At 35.8% G+C, this 10167-nt stretch overlaps 1 pseudogene; it reads left to right on the top strand.

Moving 5' to 3' along the window:
• Positions 1 to 453: 453 nt before the first annotated feature.
• On the top strand, positions 454 to 10104 carry LOC102628297 (protein ARABIDILLO 1-like; annotated as a pseudogene).
• Positions 10105 to 10167: the final 63 nt, after the last annotated feature.

The following is a 10167-nucleotide window of genomic DNA, read 5'->3' as shown; positions in this document are numbered from 1 at the left end:
TACTCTACTCAAATTTTTTAATAAGAAATACTGTCACTACTTAATTATTTCATAATTAAAAAAGGAATTAAACGACTAAAAATAATTTTGGTGGTGTGTTTAAAAAACTTACAAAGAACCTAAAACTTTTGGTTAGTGAAAAATATTTAATGTGAATGAGTATATACTAAGAACTCGATTAATTATATAATATGTAATAAATTATAATATTTGAGATGAAATTAATATAAATTACTTAATAATTTCAATAATCGTCAAATAAAAATATTTTAAGTGATACAAAAATACACACAAATGTACAGTAAAATGTGACCAAATATTTAAAAGATCCAACTAAATTACAGCCGAGTAAAACTTACTCCTCCTACTAACATTGAAGCTACTACATTCTTACTAATAATTAATAATAAAAGGCATTCTAACCATTCTCTTTATTTACGACTTGCGTGTAATGCGTGTTTATTTGTAACCATCGGGCATCAGGCAAGAGTAAAACAAACACGAAGCAAGAGCATATGCTTCGTCAGAGAGTGCTTTAACATTACTTTCGAACTGCCCATTGTCTTTAACTCTATTTTCAACGCAATCTTTACTTACTTCTCTTGCAACCATCCCAGGAGAATCAAATTTACTTCTAGAACATAAAGGTAAAGCCGCCCATTTATTGCTTATGCTTCTGTTCTTGGATCCTTGCAATACTTAGCTTTCTTTCCATTGTTTTATTTTTTTTATTTAGTCAGTTTCTGTGCTTGAGAAGATGATGGTTCTTGAAGTTAATGAACATTTCACTTTTTCGGGTGTTTTGGAGTTATTCAAATTGATGTTCTTTGATTGAATATCTGAATTCTTATTTGAGTTGATTTTGTTTGTTATTGATTTGGTGAATTTTAGTGGAATATGAGTTTGTTTAGTGAATACTGAATGCATAACGGATTTGGAATTTTTGATGATGAAATTTTAGTTTTTGTGGAAATGGGTACTTGCATAATGTATATATGGACTGTTTACTTGAATTTGAAGATTGCTTATTTATGAGCACTTATTTTCAGAGAAAAGGAAAGGTGTTTATTTTAATGTTTGGAATTCTTCTCTAGAACTCATTTCTGGGTCTGCAGTTGTTGGAAAGTTGGTTTGATTTATAAATTGTATATGCATTGTGAATTTGAAGCTTTTTTTTTTTTTTTGGCCCTTTCTGGGTACAAAGCTTCTTGTGCATTGTGCTTGGTTAAATGATGTTTGGTTTTAGCTGAAAAAGCAACAGTTGATTTTTTGATAAAACTAAAAGTCTGTTTAGCTTTTAGTGTCTTAAAGGTTGGATCTTGTTTGATCGAGATATGACTCGAAGGGTGCAGCAGAAAGTGTCCCCCTCTATGGACCAAAGTAAGGCTGTTATAGGAAATAATTCAGAGTTAGATGGTGGCTGCTTGAATTTGCCTGCAATTTCTGAGGTTGATTGGACAAGATTGCCTGAGCTATTCAAATTTTTTCCTATTTGAGTTGTCGAGACCGAGCAAGCTTGTCCTCAACATGTCGGGCATACAGGCTATTAGGTTCCTCGCCTTGTTTATGGAGCTCATTAGACCTCCGGCCATACAAGTTTGATACCTCAGCAGCAGAGTCACTTTCCTCTCGATGCACTAATCTTCAGGCTCTGTGGTTTCGAGGGGCACTATCAGCAGATGCCATGATTATTCTTCAAGCAAGGAGGCTCCGTGAAATTAATGTTGAATTTTGTAGAGAGCTTACAGATGCTATATTTTCAGCGATAGTGGCTAGGCATGAGATGCTGGAGATTCTTCATTTTGGGCTGGATGTATGTGATAGAATCAGCAGTGATGCAATCAAAACAGTTGCATATTGCTGCCCCAAGTTAAGGAGGCTTTGGTTATCAGGTGTTCGGGAAGTCAATGGAGACGCCATCAATGCTTTAGCTAAGCAATGCAGGCAGTTGGTGGAGGTAGGCTTCATTGACTCAGGAGGTGTTGATGAAGCAGCATTGGAAAACTTAAGCTCTGTACGATATTTGTCGATAGCAGGAACAAGAAACCTAAACTGGAGTTCTGCTGCAATTGCTTGGAGTAAATTAACAAGCTTGGTGGGGTTAGATACATCAAGAACTAATATTAATTTGAGTTCTGTTACGAGATTGCTATCATCTTCCAGAAACTTGAAAGTTTTGATTGCTCTGAATTGTCCTGTTTTTGAAGCTGAAGCTGATACTAGCATGATGTATAATCAGAAGGGTAAAGTTGTACTTTCCCTTATCAGTGAAATTTTCAAGGGAGTAGCCTCATTATTTTCTGACACTACTGAAATTAACAATGGTGCATTCCAAAATTGGAGGAAATTAAAGGTTAGGGATAGAATTTCAGATGAGATTGTAAGTTGGATTGAGCGGGTTCTCTCCCATTCACTAATGCGTATCTCAAAGAAAAACCCAAAAGAGTTTGATGATTTCTGGCTCAGGCAAGGGGCAACATTACTGCTCAGCTTAATGGAAAGCTCACAACAGGAAGTTCAGGAAAGAGCAGCCTATGCAGTAGCAACATTCGTTGTGATTGATGATCAAAATGCCATGGTTGATTGTCAAAGAGCTGAGGCAATTTTACGACATGGTGGAGTACGGTTGCTATTGGATCTTGCAAGATCTCCTCCAGAGGGTCTTCAGTCTGAAGTGGCGAAAGTATGGACAATCTTTTTTAGGTGTCCATCTTGTTCATAGTTAAATTTATAACATAGAATCAATTTATTTATGTTTGTTTCCAGGATCCCTTAACATTTTTAGTGTAAATACTGCAATTCTGAAAGAAACCTTAATAAATATGGCTTTTAACTGAATTAGACGTCAATTTTGTGATTTTCTTTTTATTTTAAACTTCACTTCTTAGGCGATTTCAGCTCATGAAATATGAATTTAATGGCAGTTGTAAGTTTTGCATGAATCGATCATACTATTGCCATGTGCAGGCTATAGCAAATCTGTCTGTAGATTCAAAAGTTGCTAAAGCTGTTTCTGAAAATGGAGGAATTGATATCCTTGCCGACTTGGCAAGGTCAACGAACAGATTGGTCGCAGAAGAGGTTGTGGGAGGATTATGGAATCTTTCTGTGGGAGAAGATCATAAGGTTTTGAAAAATGAAGCCTTTTGAAGGACATTCTTTTTTCTTTTTTTTTTTTCCCTTTTTTCTTTCCTTGCTGATTAGAAACGATTGAAACTCTATTGCTGAAAGAAATAACTTACAAAAGAATGGAGAATCAATCCTCTAATATTAACTAATGCAAATAAGAGATCGTAACAATGTCAATTAATAGAATCTTTTGGTCATTATACTTTGCATTTTATGACAAATATTCTTTTCAGGGTGCCATTGCAAGGGCAGGTGGTATAAAAGCTTTGGTTGACCTCATTTTCAAATGGTCCTCTTGGAATGATGGGGTTCTTGTATGTGTCTTATGCAAGATGTATCTTTTCTTTAGGTTTCTTTTGGCCCTCTAGCTTATCTTCTTATGCTTTATATCAGGAACGTGCTGCTGGGGCCCTTGCGAATTTAGCAGCTGACGACAAATGTAGCCTTGAGGTGGCAAGGGCTGGTGGTGTTCATGCTTTGGTGATGCTTGCTCGATCCTTCATGTTTGAAGGGGTACAAGAGCAGGTATATTTAGTTATACCTCTTCGGGTTCAGAAGAGAGGAAAATTAGTTTTACATTGAAAGATTACATTTTTTTTTTAATGCTTATTTCGATGATTGTCTAATGATTACATCTCCTTTGGGTTTTTCAGTTGTGAAAATATTTGTTTTGTTAACATGTAAGAGAGAGAGAAATGTGAGTTCGATTATCTTAGTTTTTGTGATAATGCTGTCTGTGAGAGAGCATGTGAAAGAACTCTGTTTGTCCCGTGTCTTAACGTTCTAACAAATTCATAATGCACAAAATTGCGTGATAACTTGAGAGCCTTCTGTTTTTATGTAATGGCCTCACGACATTGTAAAAGAAAGTTTCTACTCTTGAAGAACTTGAGTGGTACGTTCTGCAGACATGAATTATGTGCTCTATTGTCGGTGATATACTAACCTGTTGGTGTTACTTCTTCTCTTGAACAGGCTGCTCGTGCATTGGCTAATTTGGTTGCTCATGGAGATAGCAACAGCAATAATGCAGCTGTTGGCCTAGAGACAGGTGCACTTGAAGCATTGGTGCAACTTACTTTTTCTAAGCATGAAGGTGTAAGGTATTCTACTTTCTTTTAAATTAAGTGCGACAATTGTAGTAGCCTGGGCAATAGAATCAAGACACAACCGGATAAAACATACATTTCAAGCATAACCTGTTTAACTTCTGTGACTTTTTCTCTCCATGAAGGACATAACTGAAGGTTATCCCCATAACTTTGTGTCTAACCTGTTTAACTGCTGTGACTTCGTTGTATCATCAAATCTGTTTAACTTCTGTGACTTTTTCTGTCTTAACTTTGTGTTGCAATCCTATATAATGCAACAGGCAGGAGGCTGCTGGTGCTTTGTGGAATTTATCATTTGATGACAGAAATCGAGAAGCAATTGCCGCGGCTGGTGGTGTGGAGGCCTTGGTATGACATTGTAAAGCTAATCATCTTTTGTATTTTCGAGCATTTTGGTTCTGGCTTTTTTACAGTGGATACATGAAACTACGACAATTAGAAGTTCTGCATTATGTGTTGGTGTAAAAACCCTCTTTCTTAGTCATACTTTATACTTTGATTTAATCATGCCCTGGGTAACTAGCATGTCCTTAATATCTCATGGTCGATTTGATGTTGGCCATTGGGGTTGTAACAGCTGGTGGTCCTCTCGCTCCGTTAACCCACTTGACATTTTCTTATCAATTGGTTTAAAGAGCTCACTGGCCCGATCTTGTCTAAGATTTGATGATACCAGTCAGAACAGCACCTGCCAGTTTTGGTTTTGATTTATGGTTTGTGCATTTAATCATCCAGAAGAAAGTAAGAATAGGTTAGGTTAAGAGGAAAAGTCCTGATTTTGAACTCAGCTTTGGACTAGTGGTTGGGGTCTCCTTTGTGGAGCTGGGAAAGTAATGATTTTTCTAGTTCACTTTCTAAATCCTTTAAAGAAATCATAGAAAATCTTATGCAGCTACTGGTTTTTCTTGTAACACTTCAATGGGACACTGCCATCCATGCATACTGTTAAACGAGAATCAATGAAGGGAAAGCATTGGAGTAGCTAAAATGCACGTCAGGCATGAATTATCAATATTCCGCACCCAGAAATTGTTTTGCATCATCATATAACATTGTTATTTAGCAACTGATTCTGTAGCATGATGCAATCTCTAGTTGTTCAATTTTTAGTTTGGTTTTGGTTTTCTAGGTTGCTCTGGTACGATCTTGCCCCATTTCCTCTCAAGGTCTTCAAGAAAGAGCTGCTGGTGCACTCTGGGGATTATCAGTATCAGAAGCTAACAGGTACTTGGTGAAAAGACTCACAGTTCTGTCACAAATTTACTCGAAATTCAACCACATTCCTCATTGTTTGTCGAACTGTTTGTGGTGAAATTTACACATTCTTTTCGTTTGGTTTCAGATCTCATATTTTATCTTAAAGATGTAACTGTCGTTAATTGTTTTTAAAAGTAAGCGTAGTGCATGCGATGGTCACACCGTGCTTTAGGATTTATAGTTGTAGGAGTGCCAGTACCTTGCTTCAATCATAAGCTTCCCATATCCAACATACCTTAAGTATACGGCCCATAGCAATTTTTTTGAATTTCCTTTGGCTCCAACCTTTTGCTATCTGCAAAAATTTAATCTCATTTGGCTGTTGTATTTGTGGGCTAACTTTCGTCCTATTTTGCTACCTGTCTGCTAAGTTTCCTGAGTCAACATACATGGAGTAAAGCAAAAATTTGTTTCTGCATTCATATTAATATCTCAGCCACTTTTTGTTATAATTTGGATCTGCCGACTGTTGGCACCAATTCTTCACTGCTTTCCCAAAGACTTGGATTTCTGTTCCTTTTTTTTTTTTTTTTAATCGTGGTCATCTGGTGGTTTCATATCAATGTATGCTAAGGGCCTATTTGATAGTGTTTTTGAAAGCCTATTTTCATTTTTGTTTTCAAGGAAAAAATGAAATATCTGTCCATTACTGGGTTTTTCGGATTTGCATTCATAGAATACGAAAATCAGGATCTGCTATTTACTTATAAAGTAGAAAACAGCTTTGTGATGTTTCTGAGAATAATATGATAAATATTCCCTAAAGCATAAAAGAAAAAAGGTCTTTTTAATTTCTACTTCTGACTAGGTACACCCATTGCTCTTATTCTGACCTGGTACAGCTCTTGCATCTTCTTTGCTTTTACTATGAAATCCACTTTCCCTTGAGTTCCAACTACGTTAGTGAAGTGCATTATAGGGAGGTGCTCAAATAAATGAGGAATGTTTATCAAATGTAGATCCTGTGACTGAAAGCAGTGTAGAATATGATATAGGTTAAACTTGACCAACTTCTTATTTTCCCTAGTTATACACTGATGATGGTTTCTAAATGCTGTGCATTCTTTACACCCGAATACACAATCAATTCAAACTTAACCGACAGATGCTAATATAGATGTTCTTTATCAAATGTTGCACTATAATAAATAAACTTAATAATGCAACAAAAACATAGGATAAGTTTATCATGTAATTTAAGAACTAATTTGCTTGTATCGTTGTTTTCCAATATGTGAATATATTGCAATGGATAAAAGATAGTTTATGAAAATAGTTTTACTCTGAACACATGACATTGTTTATGAAAACAATTTTGCCGAACATATAACGTTCTTATTGTTTTTATCACTTTTAATTATTCTTAACTGAACAAGTTTTTCCATTTTCATTTTAAAATACCAATTTCGGAAAATGATAACAGACATGTTCTGAAGTCCTATGAATGCCATATTGAAAACACCATTCACATTTTTTTTTATTATAGGAAATAGCGTTTGTTAACAACAAGAGACACACCCTTGTGCTCTCAACAATTAAAGATATTCCTCAGAGAATTATTCTACTTTATTTATCTTTTGAGTTCATTTTCTGTGATTTTAGCATCGCTATTGGACGAGAAGGTGGCGTAGCTCCTCTTATTGCATTAGCACGGTCTGCTGTTGTAGTAAGTATCGCACTCTGCTCAGTTAGAAGAACCGTGATCAGATCATTAATTTAATGACTAAGGCAAGCATCGTCATGTGTATTTTAATGATAATAACTAGAAGAAATATATATCAAGTACAATTGAAGTGTATCAAGTACAATTGAAGTGCATCTATGCTTTCGTTCACTTTAAGTATTCATCTTGTAGCCTAGATAAACTAGTCAACACCATTTCTTTTGTTATCACCTATTCTGATTGAAAAATTTGTAACTATCACAATGATCACATTTCTTAAGTGAGTTTTGCGTGATTAGTTCTGTAGTATTTTTTTATTGGATTAACAATTATGGGAACCTTCTAATGCAGTGTGTTCTCTGCACAGTTATTACCTGTATGATAATATGTCTATCAATCTTAATAATTCTAAATTTATTACTATAAAGCTTAAACCTAAATAAAATCTAATAAATAAAAGATTATGTAAGTATGGGGTCTTAATTGACTTTCTCTTCTTGTTGGATAAGCTTAGTTTAGCATTTAATGATTTCAATTTAATGTGCATTCCTGTGGTCAGATATAACTTCTGAAGTAGGATAATAAGACCATGAATTACATTTTAGATGTTTATGCCCTTTCAGGACGTTCATGAGACTGCTGCTGGAGCTCTTTGGAATCTGGCCTTCAATCCTGGTAATGCTCTCTGTATAGTGGAGGGTGGAGGTGTGCAGGCACTTATTCATCTGTGCTCATCATCACTGTCAAAAATGGCACGTTTTATGGCTGCATTGGCACAGGCATATATGTTCGATGGGAGGTGGAACATCAAACCTTTTTTTTCTTTCTTTCTCCACCTTTTACAGTGGGTGCACACACATATGTAAACACGATTCTAGAATGCCAATGTTATAGGGACAGGTTAAGATAAGTGATATGGGGGAATGCATGTTGATCACATGAAAGTGACTGCAGCATGCCTCCTTTTATCACTAGTAATGCTACCGAGGGGGTTTTGACTCAGTGGCCTTTAAATATTGGTTTGAAAGAATAATTATGTTCCTTAATGTGGAGGATGTCTTCCTTCATGTTCATGCCACCTTATCAGCTGGAAGGAATAATTATATTCAGTAATGGAAATGTGCTTATTTCATTTGTGAATTGGAAGTTTGTTATGAACATTGGCAATATGTCTGTCTCTACGAAAAATATCTTTCTGTTTGTTTGAAATAAGAACAGAATAATTAGGCATACCAAGCTTTCTTGGGAGCTTCAGAGTCATGGTAATCAAAGCCAGAATCCAGAACCTCTTCATGTCCTGAATTTTTTTTTATCATTGGTTCTCAATGAGCCATCTCATTTCTCTTAAAAAATTGCTAATGTCCTTGAACATCCTTTTAAAATTTATAAATTGTTAAAGGTCTCATGTTATGCCTGAATTATCTGTACTTGAAGGATGATGCTGAAATTGATTGCTTTCCATGAAGAGAAAACTATGAGAAAGGAAAAAGGAAAGATATTCACTCAGTAGGTAGCATTTTATGGCGGAAATGTAATTTCTTTGTGTCATTTTATGCAGAATGGAGGACATTGCATCAATTGGATCTTCCTTGGAGGGTACTTCTGAGAGTGAGAATTTAGATGTAATTAGAAGAATGGCCTTGAAGCATATTGAAGATTTTTGTGCTGGGTACTTCTGAGAGTGAGAATTTAGATGTACTTAGAAGAATAGCCTTGAAGCATATTGAAGATTTTGTGCGCTCATTTTCTGATCCACAAGCCTTTGCCACGGCACTTGCGTCAGCAGTCCCCAAATCTCTAGCACAAATAACCGAAGGAGCCCGGATACCAGAAGCAGCACATCTGAGATGCAGGTTTTTTTATTTAGGCATTCCTACTTTTTCTTCTACTGTCTTGAAGTTTTATATGGAGAAGTCTGCTCTGATTGTGTTGCATTTGCATCTATTTGTTTTCATTGGTTAAATGCTGCTTAACATTCTTTCTTTTATTTTTGCACAGTGGTGCTGAGATTGGAAGATTCGTCTCTATGTTAAGGAACCCTTCATCCATACTCAAGGCTTGTGCAGCAGTTGCTCTTCTCCAGGTAATCCTCCTTTCCCTTGCACTTAGTAACCTTTCTGTAGGATTCATATGTTACCAAATTAATTGTTAGGTTAGATTTTCCAGTGATACATGTAGTATATGTGCATTATCAAATTAATTTAACATTCATGACTTCTTAATTGGATAGCTTATTAAATCTTTTAATCAATATAATTATAGAATGGATTTTAGTTTCATTAATAAAAAAATTTGCAATGTTGAGGATGGTGGTGGAACCCTTCACATCACATTACCATTTGCCAAGTTTGATTCTTTCCAAATACCTCTAGTATATGTCGTGGAATGGTTAATATGTTGTCCTAAGTGCGATTTCTCTCCATAGTTTACAATGCCAGGAGGACAGCATTCAATGCACCACACAAACCTGTTGCAAAATGTGGGAGCACCAAGGGTCTTGCAAAGTACTGCTGCAGCTGCCATTGCCCCTGTTGAAGCCAAAATCTTTGCAAAGATTGTACTTCGCAACCTTGAGCACCACCAGAACCAGCATGTAGAAGCTTCGATTTAGAACCGAGGAAATTTAGGAAGCTTCAAAGTTTTCTTGTTGTAGCTTGGTTGTTGCATATCTATTTTTCAAACTTGTACAGGGTACTAGGAGCATCGAGTGAAACAGCAAAACCCAGTATGCTATAACTTTTTGTGTTCCCTTTTTTTTTTTTTTGTGCGTTTTAACAGTACATCGGTGCAGTTGTGTTTATACTAATAAGGGTGGTTTCTATTGTTTCTCCTATCCAGCAAATTTTGAATAAGTGTAACAAACAACTCCTTATGTTTTTTTGTTTAAAATGTTTCTTGTAGTACATCCCTACGATTGTCCAAAGCTCTATTACCCATTATTGATATTGCATGGATTCCTGAGAAAGTGGCAAGGCTGGCCAGGTTGTTTCAAATTATCTGTACCCA

This window comes from Citrus sinensis, chromosome 9, assembly GCF_022201045.2.
Source record: "Citrus sinensis cultivar Valencia sweet orange chromosome 9, DVS_A1.0, whole genome shotgun sequence".
NCBI classification, from domain to species: Eukaryota; Viridiplantae; Streptophyta; class Magnoliopsida; order Sapindales; family Rutaceae; genus Citrus; species Citrus sinensis.
The sequence above is the reverse complement of the archived record's forward strand: the minus strand, read 5'-3'. Positions and strand labels throughout refer to the sequence as shown.